This window comes from Felis catus, chromosome F1, assembly GCF_018350175.1.
Source record: "Felis catus isolate Fca126 chromosome F1, F.catus_Fca126_mat1.0, whole genome shotgun sequence".
NCBI classification, from domain to species: Eukaryota; Metazoa; Chordata; class Mammalia; order Carnivora; family Felidae; genus Felis; species Felis catus.
The window spans coordinates 58,973,973-58,994,568 of record NC_058384.1 but is presented as its reverse complement, the minus strand read 5'-3'; the positions used below and the strand labels follow the sequence as shown (position 1 = coordinate 58,994,568).

Here is a 20,596-nt window from a genome sequence, read left to right as displayed (position 1 = left end):
GTACTAATTCTGTTACTTGATGACCAAATAACTTGAAGTAAGCAGTCTCGGTATTTCAGTATTTGGGGATCTGAAATGGCTGTGCAGCAAGGCATTCAGTGTCAGTGAAGAGCTGACCCTTCTAGAAGTGACCATTATGGAAGTTTCTTTTTCGCACCAGTGGGGGCTTAATTACTCAGGGCGCTCTGAGCATGTCACCTCCGCAGCATCCCTAGCAGCAGCTACCCCGACCACAGAAGGGCCGATAACCAACAAAAGCACGAGTGTGTTTTTCCAGAGCTAAAATCCTGCAAGCCGAGATGGAAAGTCTAACAGCTCTGTTATTTTCAAAGCTAACTCAACTGAAGAAATACATTCTCTTCAGACAAATTCCGTATGATTTCATTCATACGTGGAGTCTAAAAAACAGACAAAAAGCAGAATCACATCCGTAAATACAGAGAACAAAGTGATGGGAGCCAGAGGGGAGGAGAGGAGGGTGCATGGGGCAAAATGGGTGAAGGGGAACCGGAGGTGTAGGTTTTCAGTTACGGAATGGATAAATCACGGGGATAAAAGGCACAGCATAGGGAACATAGTCCATGATATTGTAATAATGTTTTATGTATGGTGACAGACATACTGTCTGTAGCTACTCTTGGGCGGAGCACAGCATAGAGAAGGTGAGTCACTTGTGCACCTGAACGGAACAACATGTGCCAACTATACTCAAACAAAAATTAAAAAAAAAGAAAAAAAAATTCCCTTGCTCTTGTGGAGTTTAACATTAGGTTGGGGAGATACTTAATTCCACCTCAACCACTGCCATTCTTCACTTTTTCGCCCAACACAGCGCTGGCTCTGGGAGACCCACAGATGAAGGAGACTCTGCCCACCGGTTCACCTGGTGTGAGCGCAGGTTAAGAATTCACTTGAACTTTAGGTCACAGGACTCTGGCTCTCTAAACCTGCACCACCTAACAGAAACACACGGGAGCTGCAACGGGAGCGAATTACAAATTTTCTAGTAGCCACGTTAAGAAAAATAAGTAAGGTTAATGTAATTACGTATTTTATTTCATCCGGTATTCTTTCAACACGCCAGCAATCAAAAATTAACTGATGGGAGAACCTAGGTTCTCTTTTTGGTACTAAATTTTCTATACCCGAGTCAATTGTACTCTTTAAACAACCCAATCGACGCCGACCACATCTCGGACCCTCGGCGTCCACGGGGGCTAGCGGCTACTTTGCAGCTAGTCCGATCTCAGCCCCAGCCCGGAAACGTGGGACCAGAAAGCCGGGGCGGGGAAATTCCGCGTACTCGGGAAAGACTCCCGCGGCTGCCCAGGCGGCCTCCCCCGGCAGCCCCGGGCGGTTTAGTTCCGGGAGCCGCTCCCCCTCCCTCCGCGGGGGCAGGCGCGCGGAGCCGGGCCGGGCGCGGGGGCGCGGCTGCCACGTGGCGGCCGCCGCGCGCGCTTGCGCCCCGGCCACGCTGGCCGCGCTCGGGCCGGGCGGGGCGGGCGGCGGGACGCGCGCTCGCCGGCCTCCCGGGAGGCGAGCGGGAACCGGCGCGGCAGCGCCGCCCGCCGGCCGCTCGGCGTCACCGCGGGCGCGGCGCCGGCTCCGCCCCCGCCCCCGCCCGCAGGCCGCGTCCCGGGCCCGCCCCGCCCCGCCCCCGCCCCGCCCCGCCCGCGGCCCCTTGAACCCGCCGCGGACGCCCCCTCCCCCCTCCAGCTTCTCCTAACGCGCGGCTGGTTCTCGGCTTGCCGGGCGTTGAAAACGAGTCCGTGGAGCCTCGTGTCTCCTGCTCTGGGGTCGCCGAGGACGGCTTTTTTTTTTTTTTCTTTTTTCTTTTTCCTGCTCTTCGTGTCGGGCCAGGATTTTCTCTTCCGGGTCGCCTCTAAAGCACCTTAAGGACGCCCATCATTTGCATTTCAGGAAGAGTCATTTTTAATCCTCCAGAAGTAACATTTTCAGAAACCGCTCTTCCGTTTTGGAGTTTGTAGTCCGTGAAGGGGAGGATTAAAAAAAAAAAAAAAATAGAAGTTGACAAGAGGCCCCAGCGAGGATCGAACTCGCGACCCCTGGTTTACAAGACCAGTGCTCTAACCACTGAGCTATGGAGCCAACCCGTTACCTGTCCTGCTTTAATCCAGGGACATTGGAAGCAATGTTGCTTTTGCTGGCAATCTGAACACAACTGACTTTGTGCATCCACTATCAGTGACAATCGTAAAGACTATGAATTGCTGGAGAAAAATGCCTACAATATGACAAACATTAAAAAAAGTCTCAAGGTCCTAGGCTTATGATTACGAAACACGAAATCATACCTCCGTAAATTAAGCATACAGACAAGGGCTGGAAGGGAAAATGTAAAAATGAAATCATGTTCTGATCGTATTAGGAGTGGTTCTTTTACATGTGAAAAAAAAAAGCCTCCAATTCATTGTTTATATGACAAATTGTATCAAGTTTAATACTTACAGGGAAATGGGGGGGATCTTTGCTTCTCATAAATTAAGCTATTGATTATGGATGAATTAACTGATTGAACAGTATCTGTTGAGTACTCACATACCTCTAGACTTCGGGGGTAGGGCGAATAAATAAAGCTCTGTTCCTGTTCTTTCTTTAATGATTGGGATCCTGAAACTGCACCTCATTCTTTTTTGCTTAATGAACTATTGACCGAAGGAATGAAGTTATGGTCACAGCATGACCCACTCCTGCGTGAAGGAGAGAATGAAGGTCATTTGGCCCAGCGGGCTGCCTGCCTTGCTCCCTGACCTCCTTCAAGGGTCTGCTCACATTCACTTACTCAACAAACCCTTCCTGACCCGCTCGTTGAAACTGCTCTATCCTCCTAATCCTGTCCCGTTTACCCCCTAACGTGTTAACCTTCTTTCCTGTTAGATAATGTACTTTATTATTCTTTACCGTCTCTCCATTAGCGTGTCAGTTCCTTGCGGCCAACGCCCAGACCAGTGTGTAGCACGTAGTAGGTGCTCAGTAAATGGCTGAGTGAACGACATCTATGTTCAGGTCCTAAGCCGGGAGAAATCACGCAAGTGCTTGGGGGAGACGGCCTCTCAACTCCCCTCTACTTCCACTGCCTCTCCATCCCAGCTGGAATTTTGGGAACACCCTTGTGTCTCCTTGGCCCGTCTGCTTTTCTTATTCTGCTTCCCCTGCCCTTTGCTCTGAGGTTCACTGTCCTAATGCGTGGCCTTTGTTCTTCTTCCGCTCTAGGACCCTCCAGGAGCTTTCTGTTGTACTCAGGATAAGGGCCAAACTCCTCAGTTTCATTTTTTTTTTGGTAAACAACCTTTTCCTCTCCCCCAGGCTAACCTCGCTGGCACCTCCGTTTCTCTTTACTTGTAAGGCTTCTTCCGCGTGGAACATCTGAGCCTGATTTCAGCGCCTCGTGTCATTTTCCCAAGAGCATCAGAGCTGGCTTATTCCCCGTCTCAGAGGTGGTCTGGAGGGTGTTATTAGTTTTCTAGGGCTGCCTAACAAAGTACCACCCGCGGGTGCAATAGAAGTGTATTGTCTCAGGCTTCTGGAGGCTGTGGGTTCGACGCAAGGTGTGGGTAGGGTTGTTTCCTTTGGAAGGTTCTGAGGGAGGATCCATCCCAGCCTCTCTCCTTGGCACTGGTAGATGGCCGGCTTCTCCCCGTGTTCCGTTTCTTTTCTTTTTAAAAATTACCTTAATGTTTACTTATTATTTTGAGAGAGAGAGGTGGGGGGAGAGGGACTGAGTCTGGAGATAATGTGCGCCAGCGGCTCAGGGACGGCCTTGGATCAGGGTCTCCCACTTCGCAGTGCCACGGGGTTCCTGGTGGTGTTCAGGTTGTTCTGGGTGGGAGGATGGGGGCGGGGGGACGAAGGCCGAGGAAAAAGATCCAGGAAATGCACCCCTAGCCTCCCGTTACCTTGATTCCTGGATTGCAGAACGAATTTAGTAGCTCAAAGTCCCATTTGGTGGGCTGCCCCCAGCCCTTCCAGATCAAACTCGAGGGGGCGGCGGGCAGGGGAAAGATCTTGGGCTTTGGGGTCTGGCAAGACCTCAGTTCGAATCCGGGGACACCTGGGGACACCTGGTCCCGGCCGCCCTCCGCCCAACTGCAGTGGGTGCTTGGGCTTCAGCCTCGGAGGGACTAGGTTCCCAGCCCAGCTCTGCCCCCTGCTGGCGGCACCGAAGTTACTGCACCTCCAAGGCTGCACCTGTACTGAGGGGCGATAGGGTCGTGCTGCCTGGGGTGGTCGTGGGGGCAGACGGTGACGCACTGGGCCTCGCCTCCCCTTCAGGTACTGCCCACCAGGACCCGCGAGGTCCCCATCCCCATCTTCTTTCTCGCTTTCCTTCGGACTGGGGCGGAGGAGCTGTACCCCTGGCTCCAGAGGCAGTGATCCCTCTGGCTTTCTGCCCTCTTCCAACCAGCCATTCCCCTGCGTCGTTTTTTTTTTTTTTTTTTTTTTTTTAATTTTTTTTAACCTTTATTCATTTTTGAGAGACAGAGAAAGACAGCATGAGCGGGGAAGGGGCGGAGAGAGGGAGACACAGAATCGGAAGCAGGCTCCAGGCTCCGAGCTGTCAGCACAGAGCCCCATACAGGGCTTGAACTCACGAACTTGGAGATCATGCCCTGAGCCTAAGTCGGAAACAACGACTGAGCCACCCAGACACGCCCCGCCCTTTAATCCCTGGAACATCCGGGTCACTGGACCCTTCTCTTTAGCTTAAAAAAAAAAAGCTTACTTATTTATTTTGAGGGGGAGGGGCAGAGAGAGAATCCTGAGCAGGCTCCACTGCCCTCAGGGCGGAGCCGCAGGCAGGGCTCGACCCTATGAACCTGTGAGGTCATGACCCCAGCCAAGATCAAGAGTCAGAGGCTGAGCCACCCAGGCCCACCCCTCATTGCCACCAGCTGTTACCGCACTGGAGTCTCTCCCACAGAGACCGTAAAGTGAGAGGAAAGGAAAGAAAACCCCTCCGCTGCAGGGGTTTGTCTGCCCTGGTTCCCTCTGTTCCTCGCCCAACTTCCCCTCTGTCTTGGGCCCGCCCCACTCTAGGCAGACAAGACCTCGGGGTCTTGACCCCACTGACCACTTTCTCCCCATGTGAACCCTCTCTGCCGCGTCCCTCGCGGCCCCCACTCCTGAGAGTCCGCTCACTTCCGGGGAGGCTGCCTCTCAGCCTTGTTTGCGGCCCCACCTTCCTTGCCGCCCCCCCCCGCCCCCCTCGCGGGGGAGGGTCCGGCCCGCAGGCGCCCCAGCACCCGAGTCCGAGCTGCGCGGCTTTTTAGTGGAAGCGCAGGGCCCACGGCCGGGAGCATGAACGGCGAATACAGACAGCTTGGTTTCCTCGCATGTGAAACGGGACGAGGAAGAGGTTGGTGAAAATAACGTGAACAATGATACCATCTCGTGTGGGCACGTGGGAAGGGTGAGTGAAACCATGCGTGTAAATACTTCACCTGGCATCTGGGGGGTACTTAATGGGGATGAATTGCTTTTATTACTAGTCGTACCTAGGGGATAAAGAGCATGGGGTTCATAGGGCCCAGAGCCCCTTTTCTGTAGCCAGAGCACCTGCTGAGTGAGACGTTATCACTCTCCTTTGGGAGCTGACATAGGAGTGGGTGAGTCATGTCCAGAAACAGGAGATTCTCTCACCTCTTGAAAGACCACGGATTAGAATGAACCTTATTAAAGCCAGACCAGGCAAGGGCTCCACGAGGCCAGGAAGAGGATAGTCTTTCATTGCCGCAGCTGTCTTCTGTCATTTTCCCTGCTCCCCTGGGTGTTTTGGAGGAGTTTCTAACCCCCAGCAGCCAGAGGAGAGTGGGGTGCGGTTCCGTACTTTTGGTGGGTACAATGATACTGGAAATGGCTCATTCAGAGACTGGATGCCGGTTGAGACACTGAAGGCATCTTAGGAGGTTGTTCAAGGCTTTTGGGACAGTCTTGTGGGACCAAAAAACTTCCCCCAAAGAGCTCTTGTGCGTCCCTCTGATCCTGGTGGGAAGAGACAAAAGAAGCCATCCAGTCTGGGGCAGAAATACACAACTCGAGAGTCTTACAGTTCTTCCAGACTCGTGGGTCTCCATTCTGGGTGCACATTAGTTATCTGGGGGCTTTAAAAAATGGCATTGCCCAAGCCCCAGAAATTCTGCAGCCACATCTGAGAACCTGATCTAACCAATCCTTTTTATCTTGTAGATGAATACACAGAGACTTTGAGAGCTCAGATAATTGACCCCAAATAAAGACCCCGGAGTCAATTATTGGCCCCAAGGTCTGAACTCGGACCCAGGGCTCTCACCATTACCCTACAGCAAAATCTCCTCAGCTCTGACACTTAGAATTGGTGTTCTTATGGGGAATGGCTACCATTTTTATGCCTTTAAACATAAATCTAGACTTTATTACTTGAATAGTGTCAGTATACTCTGGAAGGACTGTCAAGAACGAAGACTGTTCTGGAAATCTCTGGGATCTATGGTGCCAGGGTCTGGTGACGAGCTCGGGTTCCAGAGTCACAAAAGCCTGGTTTTAAGTGGTAACTCTTCCACTACCAGCTGTGTGACCTTGGCCGTGTCACTTAACCTCTCTGAGCTTCAGTTTCTTTATCTGTAAGGTAAATATTTCCTTAGAGAGTCAACACAGATTGTTTTCTTGAGTGTGATGGTTAAATAGAATAATGTCATTTGTTCCTTTTAAGTGGTAGCAGAAATAGGAGTTGTTAGTAGTATGATGTTTATATTCTGGTGGATTTGCCTTCTACAATGGTGGTTCTCAAGCAGGGTGATTTGGCACCCCTAGGGAACATTTGGCAATGTCTAGAGATGTTTGGATTGTCACGATGGGTGGGGAGAGGGATGCTGTTGGCATCTAGTGGGTATCGGTCAGAGATGCTGCTAGACGTTTACAGTGTGCACGGCAGGTCCACCCCTCCCCTGCCCCCAAAGAGTTATTCAACCTAGTGGTACCAAGGACAAAAAAAACCCCTGCCCTGGGTAACTGAAAATAATTGGGAGTTTGAAGGCCAGAGCTGTTGGGTGATATTGGGATGATAATTCTTGGCTCTTGCACTGATGAGACAGGGGAGTGGTGAGTTCCGGGGAGAGTAAACAGCTGCATCTCTACTTTCAGTCCCCACGGAGGATGGGATTTCTACCTCTTTGCATACGAGTTCCTGTGGCAACCTGCAGGTGCTAGGACCCCTGGCATTATGCCCCTGAGAGGTGCTGTGAGGATAATCTTGCACCTAAAGCTTAGAGACGCTGGCATGAAAGGCTTAAATAACGCCAAGACGATTGCATCAGGTCCCGCGGGAGGGCTGTCTTTCTCCACGGTTGTGCTCTGGGCACCTGGGAGTTTCATTAGGTCTCCTCTCTCATAGCTCATCATTTATAAATGACAGCCGCCAACGTTGGAAAGTTTGACACCGGGCTGGCAAGTGGAAAACTGACTCAGCTTTCTCGCTGGAGCCTTGTGTCTTAACTTATTTATCTCAAAAAATAAGATAAGTTTCATCCTGCTAGGCGAGCCCTGATACGTGAGGCGAGGAGAATGCGTGTGAAAATTCTCCGTAAGAGCCCAGAGCTCTGTCAAGGTTATCGCGGTTGTTGATTTTGGCTGCAGTGGAGCGAGTGGGCGCTAGGTGGCGCTCCGTTCTCACAGCAGAGGAGAGCCGGGCCCCGGACGCCCGTTATTAATGTCCGTGCTGGAGCGCGCACACCCCACAGTGAAAAATATAGTAACAGGAAAGATTTAGTACTTAAAATAAGTCAGCAGCCCAGTGAAGCCAATACTGCCATGGCAGGTACATTTTCTTGCTCGAACTGATGGAGAAGGGCATTAACTGCCCACAGGCATCCGGCTACAGACACCGAATGATAAAAATACACAATTAAATGAAGCCGCGCAGCAGGCCTGGCCTCAGAAGAGAATGAGAACCAGCTGGGCTCAGCCATAGGTCCGGGATCTGGCACCGATGTTCCTCTCTAGTGACTGTCGTGTAAATGTGCAGTTGTCATGTGGACACCCTTTTCATTGTGTGGTTGGCTCTTTCCCAATGAGGAGAGGCCTGGCCCCACGCTTAGGTGCCACTGTTCCCGGCCTCAGTGTTCACCTGTTGGGACAGGGCTCCCTTTCCTTACGTGTGTTAGAAGATCACAGGAGGCAATGGATGGGAGGGAAAAGGTGGAGGTGCCATCTGGGTGTTGCCATGGTGATGGGGCCATCCAGCTGCTCGGGGGGCCCAGAGCAGTCTCCGTGGGGCTCTCTCACTCACTTGATGGGGTTGGATTTGAACTCACTGGATCCTATGCAAGTTCACAAGCATCTATTTTTTCTCTTTCTTTCTTTAAAATTTTTTAATGTTTATTTGTTTTTGAGAGAGAGACAGAGTGCAAGTAGTGGAGGGGTAGAGAGAGAGGGAGACACAGAATCTGAAGCAGGTTCCAGGCCCTGAGCTGTCAGCGCAGAGCCTGACACAGGGCTTGAACTCATGAACCGTGAGATCGTGACTTGAACTGAAGTCAGATACTTAACTAACTGAGCCACCCAGTGGTCTCCGCGTTCCGGGAGCCACGCCCACGGAGTTGCAGGGGGAGCGGGATACGCTGTAGAAAGAAAGGGGCAGAGCAAAACAGGGGTGAAAGGGGGGCTTTGGGCCCAACGGTGTTGAATTCCAGGTCTGCCACCGACTAGCTCTTTGACCTTGGAAATGTCATTGCGTTTCAGCCTTGGTGCTGTCATCTGTAAAGTAGGGATAAAAGGGACAGGGAGCTTGCAAAAACTGCTCCCAGTGAGCTCACGACAGTTGGAATCTGAGAGCACTTGCAAATGAAGGGGTCAGACAGCCCCGTGTGACGGCGGGAGTGTTACACCCAGAGGAGGGCCCTCAAAGGGACATGGGCAAATGCCGTTTTCAGCCCTTTTAGCTCTTTTTCACTTTTGCTTGTGGCTGCCTAGACTTGCCACTCCAGGGTGGGGTGGCTCAGGGGTGCCCATGGTTGGAGCAGCGGGCATTTGCCGCCACTTGGTTTCATGTGCACAAACACCTGCCAGGCACGTATGACCACACGCAGGGTACAGCTGAGGAAACAAAGGCCGGCCACTGCGGACGGTTGTCTGACAGGTGGGCAGGAGAGTCGGGAGGCCAACTCAGGTCTGTCTGAGAAAGCAGGTGGGGAGAAGATTCCCCTGCCCCATAGGAGAAGCAGAGTTTCTGCCTTTTCCCTCAGATTATAAAGCGTCTCAAGGCTGCTCTGGAAAGAATATGCAATGAGTTCTCGTTCAGTCATTAACAGTCCTCCCAAGGACACAAATATACTCCTTCACATAGATGCAGAGCTTTGTTTTTATCCTGAGTTGCACACATTCACCATGTTATGAATAGCCATGGGCTCATTGGGCGTCCTACTGGGTGGCCTTCCTCATGGCCAGTTAAGAAATTTGCCAACACGTAAGGGGGATGTGAACCTGTTGGTCCAGACCCCACCGAGTGAGCCCCTGTCTTCTCCCATTTGGTTTAGAGTAGGTCAGACCCCTAACCCTGGGATGTTAAACCAGGGCTGTCTGGGCCAGTGATGCTTCAGGGTCGAACACTCACCTTCCTGCAGTGACAAAGTGATAGACAGTCTCCAGCACCCTTCTGAGGTCAAACCTTTGGGTTGGAAGTGGTTCTTGAAATACTTCTCGTTTCTGATTTGTTAGCATCTCAGTGTCTCCCATACCTCATTTCAGGACCCTGTAGAGTCAGAGATCGCCTTGTCTTTTCATACTTTGCCCAAGAGTTGAGCCTCCTGGAGCAGGATCTCTGAGCTTTGGGATGTAAAGTATTTTTGTCAACTCAGCCTGTTCCCTACCAGGCCGTTCAGTGTCATCAGTTTCAGGTAGGATGGTTTGGGCTAGAGAACTTACATTTACTAAGGGCACACTATGTTTCAGGTACTTATTAGATGCCTTAGATGCATTTACCTAGTAAGTACCTGAAACATACCTGTAATTAGCCCTGATGTGGAGATGTCTTCAAGGATGACCTTGTCTCTCATTAGGCAGCTTGAGAATGTACTTGGGTTTAGAGCTCAGATCTGAGCGCTTTCCAGTGAATTGTCCTAGTGAAGTTTATGCCTTAATCAACACATATTTATTTAAGCATCTTTTCTGCAAGGAGTGCTGTCCTAGGTAACCTTGAGCAAGGCAAGGACATGTGGGCCATGGTTCCTGCCCTCGGGGGATTACAACACAGTGTGGGAGGAAGACAAACATGGACGGAGGTTAATGAGTATTATGGAGCATCACAAATGCACAGTAAGAAGAGATGAAGTGTCGCTTGTGGGAGAGACACGTGAGTGGTCCGTGGAAGCTCCTGGACAAAGTGGGGAAGGAGTTAGTTCTTGAAACGCATGTAAGATTTGGGTGGGGCCGGATGGGACAGGTTACAAGTGGAGCATGTTCACAGGGTGTGCTCCGAGGACCAGTATCAAGTGTCGTCAAGGGGCGTCGACCCTTCCTGTGGAGAGGTGGCCGACCTGAGCAAGGTGGGGGACGCTTCTCCCCAGAGTCTTGCTTAGAGCTTGGTTCCCTGATCCCTGGAATGGTTCTTGGGGTTCTGTAGAGAGGGAGAATCAACTAGATGAGCTCAGTGACCTCATCTTGGTCTCCCGAATCTGGGAGGGCTCGTAGGACTTACAAGTTGCTCCATCAAATCACCACAGGGTCATCTTGTTGCCTTCAAATCCCCGTACCTGGGCGGGCAGAGGATCTGGTCTGTGGATGTGTGTGCTCTCTTTCTCCCAACTCTCCCTGCGGCTGTGAGTCCCTTATCCAGCAAACCCAGGGGGCAGTGGAGTGGGGAGGGCACAGACCCTGTATCAGGCAGCCCCACCACCTACCCACTATTTGACCTTGGCCGAGTTGCTTTATAAACTACAGTTTCCTCATCCGCAAAACTCAAATTAATATGTACTAGTTTGTCTGCCTTAAAACATTTTTTAAAATGTTGGTTTGTTTATTTACTTATTTGTTTATTTTTGGGAGAGAGAGCGTGAGCAGGGGAGGGGCAGAGAGAGAGGGAGACGCAGAATCTGAAGCAGGCTCCAGGCTCCGAGCTGTCCGCACAGAGCCTGACGTGGGGCTTGGACCCGTGAACCGCGAGATCACGACCTGAGCTGAAGTCGGACGCTTCACTGACACAGCCACCCAGGCGCCCCTAGTTTCTGCCTTTTTAGGTTACTCTGAAGCTTAGGTTGGATGGTGCATAAAACCATTTTACACGACAGTGGTCACCGTGAATAAAATGCACAGTGCCGTTAGCTCTTCGTTGCTCTGACGAAATGCTTGTTGCTTGGAATGAATCGTCACAGGCGCTTTTGGAGTATCCGTGGCCGCCGTGTCTGAGTTCTTCCCCTCCTGTTGACATTCTGAGGATTCACTGACCATCCTCGCCTGAAAGTCTTTCCAGTTTCTTGACTCATTTGACAAATGCTCATCGAGAGCCTCCCATGTGCCCGGTGGGCACTGGGGAGCCAGCGATGAATAACTGCAGACGTTGTCTCTGTCTGGTGAATGTGCCCTGGCGTTCCTGCCATGGGGACGCTGCTGCCAGGCACGCGGGAGTGGGGCCGGGAGCAGAAGCCCTTCCTGTGGGGCGGCCAGCGACTGCCTGGTTGACCTCCTAGCTGGTGAGCCGCCGATTTTCGGACAGTCTTCACCTGCCGCTGCCTTCTCCCTGCCGTGGACTTACCTCTCTGCCCTCTCAGTGCCCAGATGCCAGCCACCCACCAACACATCTTCTGTTTGCAAAGGTGCCCCGAGAGACCTAAAAAGAACATAACACCCCGCTCCCAGGTGAGGCTCAGTCCTCTGGGATGTGGTTTAGGAGCGTTCTTTCAGTCTCTCTGCTAACAGATCCTTCCTTCTCTGAGTGCAGCGTATCGGGGCTCAGCTCTGGCTACGTGTTAGAACCACCTGGGACCATTTGAAAGCTACTGATGCCCAGAGCCACCCTGGGCCAATAGAATCAGTGTATTTTTAATGTTTTCCAGGTGGTTCTAGTGGCTTCGGGCTTGAAACAGGTTCTTGTCAAAACCTTGCAGGAGAGAAGCTCCTTGGACTTTGGCTTTCGGCAGGCAATTCGTTGGCAATCATTGGTGAGATGGTCTCGACTCGGTTTCCCCCATTTTTTCCCTAAGCCTCCTCCTGAGGGTTTGAAATGTTCGGTCAGGAAGACCTTATTCTCAGATACAGCTTCCGGCACTTGGTTCCAAGCGAACTTGCTTTTTACTTTTTGATGAGTTCGGAAGGCTATTTGCAGAGGCGAGGTAACCTCCGGCCTCTAAAATGGGACCAACATAACACATGGTTTCTCACCTGTAAGATGGGAACAAAATAAGAGAAAAATGAGTGGGGTTAATTAATGTTAAGACATTAAAGGTTAAGTACTTATTATGTGCCATGTATTGTGCTTAAGGTGCGTGTGTGTGTGTGTGTGTGTGTGTGTGTTTATACACACGCATATATTCAAGGTGACTAGAATTTGGTTTCGGCGCTGAAGGAGCGATCAGTCTACCGGGGAAGAATTCCGCTGCTGTGAAAGCACAGGCAGGCCCGTGGTAAAAACTGACGGCTTAGAGTTTGTGTGGGTCCTGCAGCCAGCCTGTCTTGTCTGGATTTGAATTACGGCTCTTTAAATTTTTTTTTTTTTTTTTTAGCGTTTATTTATTTTTGAGACAGAGAGAAACAAAGCATGAATGGGGGAGGGTCAGAGAGAGGGAGACACAGAATCTGAAACAGGCTCCAGGCTCTGAGCTGTCAGCACAGAGCCCGACGCGGGGCTCGAACTCACGGACCGCGAGATCACGACCTGGGCCGAAGTCGGACGCTTAACCGACTGAGCCACCCAGGCGCCCCAATGAATTACAGCTCTTAAGAAAAGGCATTTGACCTTTATATACCTTAGTTTCCTCCTCAGTAAAATGGGCGACAAGACTCATCCCTTGTCAACTGGGATGTGAGGATGAGATATGTAACGTATATAAGCCGTGTAGAATAATGCCTGGCCGGTAGGAAGCACGTGGTAAGTGAGAGTTATTATTGTTGCAAGGTTACAGTAGGAGCAGTGGTTGGTTTCCCATTTTCCCGGGCGATTCAAAGAGTCGGAAATGGCAACTGAACAGTGACTGATGCAATCGCCCTGCACTTTATTTTTTTTTTTATTTTTAAAAAAAAAATTTTTTTTTTCAACGTTTATTTATTTTTGGGACAGAGAGAGACAGAGCATGAACGGGGGAGGGGCAGAGAGAGAGGGAGACACAGAAGTGGAAACAGGCTCCAGGCTCTGAGCCATCAGCCCAGAGCCTGACGCAGGGCTCGAACTCCCGGACCGCAAGATTGTGACCTGGCTGAAGTCGGATGCTTAACCGACTGCGCCACCCAGGCGCCCCAGTCGCCCTGCACTTTAATGGCAGGAAGTTGGGGGTCCATTTCCTTCTTCGTTGCTAGCCTTGCCTGTCATTTAGATGTTGTGAGAGCATCTTTGGGTATGTTTTAACCTTCCCGAGTCTTAAAATTTTTTAAAAATGTTTATTCATTTTTTGAGAAAGAGAAACAGCATGAGCAGGGGAGGGGTAGAGAGAGAGAAAGAGGGAGACACAGAATTGGAAGGAGGCCCCAGGCTGTGAACTGTCAGCACAGAGCCCAACGCGGGGCTTGAACGCGAGATCCTGACCTGAGCTGAAGCCGGCTGCTCAACCGATTGAGCCATCCAGGTGCGCCTAACCCTCCTGAGTCTTGATGTCATCATCTGTTAAATGGGAAGACTGTCTATTCCACTGAGCTGGCGTGAGGATCGGATCCCCACGCGGAGTTTCGCAGCCTCAATGCTCAACAGACGGCTCTTTATTCTACAGAAATAGGCATGTGCCTCCCTGGAGCCAGACACTGCCCCACTCATGGGGACGTTACTAAGTGAGGAACAACGCAGCTGGGGTCGGGGGTGGGGTGTGGCGAGATGAGGGTTTTGAGACTGAAACTCCGCAACGTGAATCCTTATTTCCCAAGTTCTTCTTTTCTCCGCTTCATCCACCTCTCCCCCGCTGATACGATTGTAACTTTGCATTTGACTTGGCGGGATTAAGTGTGCCATTGGATTCAGGGGACAGTGGTGAAGGTGAGCTGTCTGACATTCTCATCTGCATGACGGGATAAACTGTCCTCGAATCTAATCCACAAACTAAAGTGTAAAGCTATTACCTAGGTCTCCAGGCAGAGCTTTATTGGACCCGAGTGTCTAGAGTGGCTCTTCGTACCAGATAGATAGTTTGGAAAGACGGAGTGTGAATATTAATTCCCTTTCTCTGCAAAATGGAATCCGCTTTTGAGTAGTGCTGCCTTGTTTCACAACATGCCAGGACGCATAGCTGATGCGTGCAAGTGATGGTGATCGCAGAATACGGTTTTGGGACTCACCCACGGACTTGGGGGGGCCGTCCCCTTTTCCCATGGTGGTTTGCTCTCTGGCTTAACTGCTCTGGCTGGCTGTTTCTAACTCTGCCAACTGGGCATGGGAGTCCTTAGCCCGTTTCCTTTACAAGGGTGTGCAAAGTTGGTAAGACAGCTAAAAATTTCTCTGCAGCTACAGATTGGCTCAAAAATCCCTATTCAGAGTAAATTGGAAAAAAAAAAGAGTCAATTGGTATATAAGGCATAAAATCAGACAAAAATCCCCCAAAATGCCTACCCATTCACCCCTCTCCTTTAACTTTCGGCCCCAGTTCCTTCCTGAGAAGTGAGTGCTGGGGAACATCAGCACCCATGTGAGCAATGAAGGCTGAGGCAGTGGGTCATGTCTGGGAAAAAGTGAGGGTTGGGATCAACAGTCATTTAATGCAGCAGTTTGGAGGAAGAAAGCTGAGTTTGGATTCTCTTCTTTGGTGATGGCTTCCCTGAAGGGAAACGGTGGCCATTCACAGACTCCAGAAGAGGGGTCATCTGTGTGGCGTGACATTTAATTGCTGTGTTTTCTTTTTTTTTTTTTTTTAATTCAAAAAAATTTTTAAGCTGATTTATTTATTTTGAGAAAGAGATAGCGCAAGTGGGGGAGGGGCAGAGAGGGAGACAGAGAATCCCCAAGCAGACTCCACACTGTTAACACTGTCAGCTTGGAGCCCGATGTGGGGCTCGAACTCACGAAACTGTGAGATCATGACCCAAGCCGAAACCAAGAGTCGGACGCTTAACAGACTGAGCCACCCAGGCGCCCCTATATTTTCTTTAATTTAAAGCATCATTTCGAAACTAATAGGCCAAAGAACACTGCCCTCAAGTGATGTTCCATGAAGAGGGTTTTGGGGTGACAGCCTGAAGCCTGAAGACTACAGTGCCTCTTGGCAATTCACAGCTCATGTTGGCAGTTTAAAGGCTCTGAGAAGTCCTGCAGGGAGGAAAAAGGTTTGAATTCGTTTAACCAAGCACTGCACAAACTTGAGTATGGAACCCATTTTACACGTATAACACCTACACTTCGGGAACCTGGATTAAACTGAAGGGAGTAGCATTCCCTGAGCTTCCTCCATCGCAGGAAACCTGTGAGACGCTTTATAGATATTATCTTCTTTAGTCATGCATGAGCCTTCTGAGCTGCACATTTTCATTTCCACTTTACAGACGAAGACACCGAGGTTCAGCAAGGCCAAGGCGCTTGCTCCAGGTTACACAGCTAGCGGGTGGTGAGGCCACGTTTTGGAATTTGGGCCCTGTCACTCCGGATGGCCTTCTTTTTTTCACCTTGTCACTTTTCATAACGCCTCTCTCCTTTTCAACCAAGGAGGCAGGAAGCGGTAGAAACAGTGAAGGACTTAGTTGGGGGTTCAGTCAGGTCCAGGTTTGGCTTGTTTTTCCTTTTAAGTTTTTTTTAATGTTTATTTCTTTATTTTGAGAGAGAGAGGGAGACAGAGACAGAGCGAGTGAGCGAGCGTGCGTGCACAAGCTCATGAGTCAGGGAGGGGCAGAGAGAGAGAATCCCAAGCAGACTCTAGACTCAGCTCGGAGCCTGACGGGGGGGCTTGATCTCACGACCCATCGTGAGATCATGACCCGAGTCGAAATCAAGAGTCGGACGTTTAACCGACTGGGCTGCCCAGGTGCCCCTTTGGCTTGTTTTTATTCCCCATGGAGACGGTCAAGATCTCCCACCTTGGAGGAGTCCATCTCCGCAGAGAGAAAGGTCTGAGAGTGGCCAGGCCCCACAAACATAGGGGTTATTGTGCACAAAAGGCAGCTCCCCTCGGGCCTGGAGGACAGGGAGGCCCATTGCCTTTATAATGGCCTTCCCACTTCAAGTAATTCTGTTTTCTTTTAAAATAGTTTTAAAAAATATTTACTTATTTTGGGGAGAGCACAGCGGGGAGGGGCAGAGGATCCGAAGTGGGCTTCTCGCTGACAGCAGTGAGCCTGATGCGGGGCTCGAGCCCACCCACTGTGCGATCGTGACCTGAGCCAGAGTCGGACCCTCAACCGACTGGGCCGCCGAGGCGCCCCTTAAGTAATTCTTTCAGCAAGTTGCCCCCTTTCGCATCTGCTGAAACTCCGTGGGCTGTGGAACGCGCCCCCAAGTTCTGTTAAAGAACAGTTTGCCCACAGAAGCCAGTAGGGTAAAAATGTCGGAGGAAGCATCCTGCCGCACTGGTCTGTGGTCACCACCCTCCGATGCCCCACGTGGGAGGTGCCTTTGCTTAAGCGGGTGTGGGGGCAGGGGCTGGTCTAGGGCTTGTGGAGCCGGCAACGGGGTCACCCTCCTCAGGCTGGTGGCCAGAGAACTGAGGAGGTCACTGCTGCTCGGTCAGGCTCGGGCCGTGCGGGGGCCCCTGCCCTTTTGCCTCCCTCCTGGCATGGTGTGGACACCCCTGCTGTCACCTAGGGGCTTTGCCAGCAAGCCTGGCCTTGCAGCACGGTTTAAAAAGGTTTCCTTTATGTGGCCTGTCCCAGAGGGTTAGCTCAAGTGAGAGAGGTGCCGAACGCAGTCAGGGGTGAGGAGCCTCCTTCCTGACTTCCCTCCCTGCTCTGAGAAGTAGCGTCACCGTGGTCTTCTTGGTCCGTGTGTTCGATTCAGTTGCGATGCTTATCGGTGCCGGCCGGGGCACAGGGACAAAGATGAACACGCGTAAAATACCCCCGGGGAGGGCGCAAGTAAACACGTGATGGCACGAAAGAGCACTTTGAGGAGAGGGACTTACAAGGTGGGGGCCGGGGAGTGGTCAGCGAGCCCGGGACTGGGGGGCTGAGAAGGCCCCACAGCTCAGCTTGCAAGTGGGAATTTGTTCTGGGACCAAAGGGCAGCGGGGGAGGGGAGGGCACCCCAGGCCGAGGCTACGGCGTGTGCAAAAGAATAAGGAGGTTTCCACAGCTGGCGAGGGTTGGGGAAGAACGTCCCCTGGGTGGAAAGCACTAGCTCCTGGGTGCGGGTGGGGAGGGCAGGGAAAGAGGAGAAAGAGCGAGCACAGATCAAGGGTACAGGGGTGGGGAGGAGCGTGTTCAAATACCTTCCGTGTAGTAGATGCTCTGATGAGTCGCGGTGTGGACAATCTCCACGGTATGGAGAGAACCACTGGCTTAGTTTTGTGCGTGGGCCCCGGGGTTTAGCGTTTCATCCCCTATCTCTTCTCCAGGAGTGCCCGTTGGGGAAGAGATGATGAGGTCTCTCTCCCAGTCCAGGCTTTCACAAAGCCGGTGCTGGCGTGTGAAGCTGACCCTTAACCTTTAAGCACCTGACGATTGTGCACCATCCCCAGTGGGCGGCGTGGAGGTGGTGGCAGGATCCTTACTTCTTCCTGAACCTTTGGGGCCGTCGGGTGGGCCCTTTGCGCAGCCGTGGTTGGACAGCCTTCCTGCTGGGGCCTGAATGGCGGCTCTGTCCCAGCTTCAGGTGCGAGCCTGCAACGGAGAATGCCCCCGTTGTGTGGGGAAAGGCATCCCACAGGGCTGTCAGGGTCTGAATATATATGGCGACCCAGGCTGCAGTGTGTCCAGAGTTGCTATCGAAAAGAAAATAAAGGAGATCTCCACGTCTGCCAAGATGTTGCACCTCATAGATTTAAGGCTGGACGCAGTGGCTCACTGACCTCCATACTACGCACAGGAGGCACATCCGTCTTCTCCTTATAGAATTGTCCAGTTTCTTGTGGACGCTCCGGCTGGGCCAGGCTCTGCTGGTAAACACTGGGCTGAGCCCGCCACTCACTGAGATGCTCTGCCGGCTGCCCCCGGGCCCATGCAGCCCCGGAAAGGGACACACGAGGAGTTGGCCTGCTTTTTCCTATTGGTCTCAGTCACCCCCAGTGACCTTCGTCGGGGTTTCTGGTGAATCATCACGGCGGGGAAATGTCAAGGAAGAGGCGCAGGGGGTGATGGTGACCCATGCCGGCTCAGCGGCCTCTTGGGTTCCTTCTCGTGCTCTGGATAGAGTGTTCACGGAGGCCTCTGCAGAACCAGCTGGGCCAGGCAGGTGTTTCTGGTGGACGGGACTGGGGAGCGAGGCAGGTTGAGAGACCGGCTGAGCAGACCCACCAAGCATACGGACCTATGAGCAACAGCCAGGAGAAAGGAAGGGGCCTGAGTACCAAGGGGCCCGGAGAGAGGAGCAGGGGTGAGGGGGAACGTGTAGGTCACGGGTGAGGCCCAAAGACCATGCTGTGTGGCCTCAGGGCGGCAGGATGAAGAGAGAGAGAGGGCTTCTAGAGAGCCAAGTGCAGGGAGGGAGTTAGGGTTTTCCTTGCGGGGCCATCTCAAAGCCCTCAGAGGTCAGGCTCTGGAGGAGGACGGAAAGAAGACGCTTCCTGGGGCTTGATCCACAACAGCAGCATTTTAGGAACCAGCCCTTTTCTTTTCCTCCTCTTTCCCTCTCCTTCCTTCCAGGCGGCCCCCACCCTGCATGCCAGAACACGCCCGCATGACTTCGGTGGGAGGGGAGCACGGCATTCTGTTCCCAGCCTCAAGCATGGGGTTCCGTGAGTTCCAGGGCAGAGGTGCTGATGGAGGCAGGGCAAAGCTTCCCCACTTCTGCATGGGAGAGGTGGTGAGCTGTCCGCCTCTGTCTGGGGGGAGCTGAGGGGTGGTCACAGCCCCTGGTGGGGGTGTGACCATCGTGGATCGGCTGGGAGAGGGCGAAGCCCGCATGCCACATTGATTCAGGCTTTTGTCTCACTTCCTGTGAGGGAGGTGAGACATGCTGGGGTCACAGCAGAATTCCACGTGACAGGGGTCTCTGGGTTGTGGGTGACCTGTTCCCACCTGGAGGGAAGGAAGGGTAGCCAGCTGTTTGAGAGGCAGGAAGGGGCCCAGGTGCCTCCAACGACTTGCTCCCCATTATGGTTTGGCAAAGGGAGGTTGCTCTGTAGCCCTGAATCAGAGTAATTCAGTTCTCTCTTGGCACCATTGAGTTACCAGGTTGGGGCGTTTATCTGGTGCGTTGGTCAATCATACAAATCCTTTCTCTTCCTTCCACCGCCTGCTTTTGCAAACACACACTCAGATCAACAAACTGGGAAAACAAAAGACGAGCAAAAGAAAAAAAAATACGGCCTGGAGGCAAATCATAAGCACTCAAGAATAGAAATTGTCTTCATAGGACCCCCCCCTCCGCCACCGACTTTTAACTGCCACTCTCCCCAGCCCCCACTTTCCACATTAAGGGAATTATATTGAAAGCTGGAGTTTTCGTTGTAGGAAGCCCAAGTCTGCTTTGCGGTGGCTTCATGACAGGGTTAGGAATAGGGTATTGCCAGGGAACACCCACTTGGGGGGGATGGAGACCATTCTTTGTGCCTCACTGGGAGAGGGGGGAGGAGGCAAGGGTGTGAATGGGGGGCTGTAGACCCTGAGCCCAGGAAGGGGCCCTTGGGCAACTGGGGGTGCCTGCCCTTGACTTTGGCTCTCTGGTTCCATTCACTTCTGCTATTTTGTAAAATGCTTGTGAAAGCACAGTTCATAATCTTGAGGTCTTTTACATTTTTAAATGCTGGGTAAACCCTGGTGGCCTTGTCCTTGTAATGGCTCTGGATGCAGGAATGAAGGATCTATGTAAGGAGGCTTTATTACTTAAAATAACAACTGAAGATAGTCAAGAAACATTTTATATTAGTATCAAATCCTTCGATGTGCCTTAGGTCCCTAAAAAGTCTTATTATGGTGGAGTCATGAGCTTCTAGGAATCGCATGTCTTCATCTCTCACTAGGCAGTCAATTTTAATGGTTTTGATGCTTGTAAATCCAGGCTCTCCCCTAAGTCATGGTGCCCTTGGGGCGGCCGGAACTAAGAGTTGTTCCTTCTTGCCATGGCTGGATGCTTCCCATTTGTTACCTCTCTCAGTCCCTCCGCCCTGTCTCCCCTCCCTGGACCCAGGTTGGTGTCCGTTCCTGTTGTGCAGGTGAGGACAGAGGCTGAGTCTGGGGAATCCGCCCAGTATAATCAGAGCAAAGGGGCAGGAGTTAAGAAGGGTCGAGGCTGGGATTTGAGCCTGAGCTAGTCTGACTTGGAATGCTTTGCCGTCTTTCTGTGGCTTTGGTTCCTATCGTAAAGGTCACAAACACGAAATATTCCATC

General features: G+C 51.9%; 1 long non-coding RNA gene and 1 other non-coding gene across 2 annotated transcripts in view; one reads left to right on the top strand and one right to left on the bottom strand.

Annotated features, from left to right (window-relative positions):
• Positions 1-2,036: 2,036 nt before the first annotated feature.
• On the bottom strand, positions 2,037-2,109 carry TRNAT-UGU. The gene has a single exon. It is a non-coding gene; the product is annotated as a tRNA-Thr (tRNA).
• Positions 2,110-4,749: 2,640 nt separating this feature from the next.
• The window catches only part of LOC123382774, a 293,168-nt gene continuing 277,321 nt past the window's right edge, over positions 4,750-20,596 (top strand). Inside the window, exon 1 of the long non-coding RNA XR_006591677.1 lies at positions 4,750-5,431. This is a non-coding gene — a long non-coding RNA (uncharacterized LOC123382774). The remainder of the gene's footprint in view (positions 5,432-20,596) is intronic.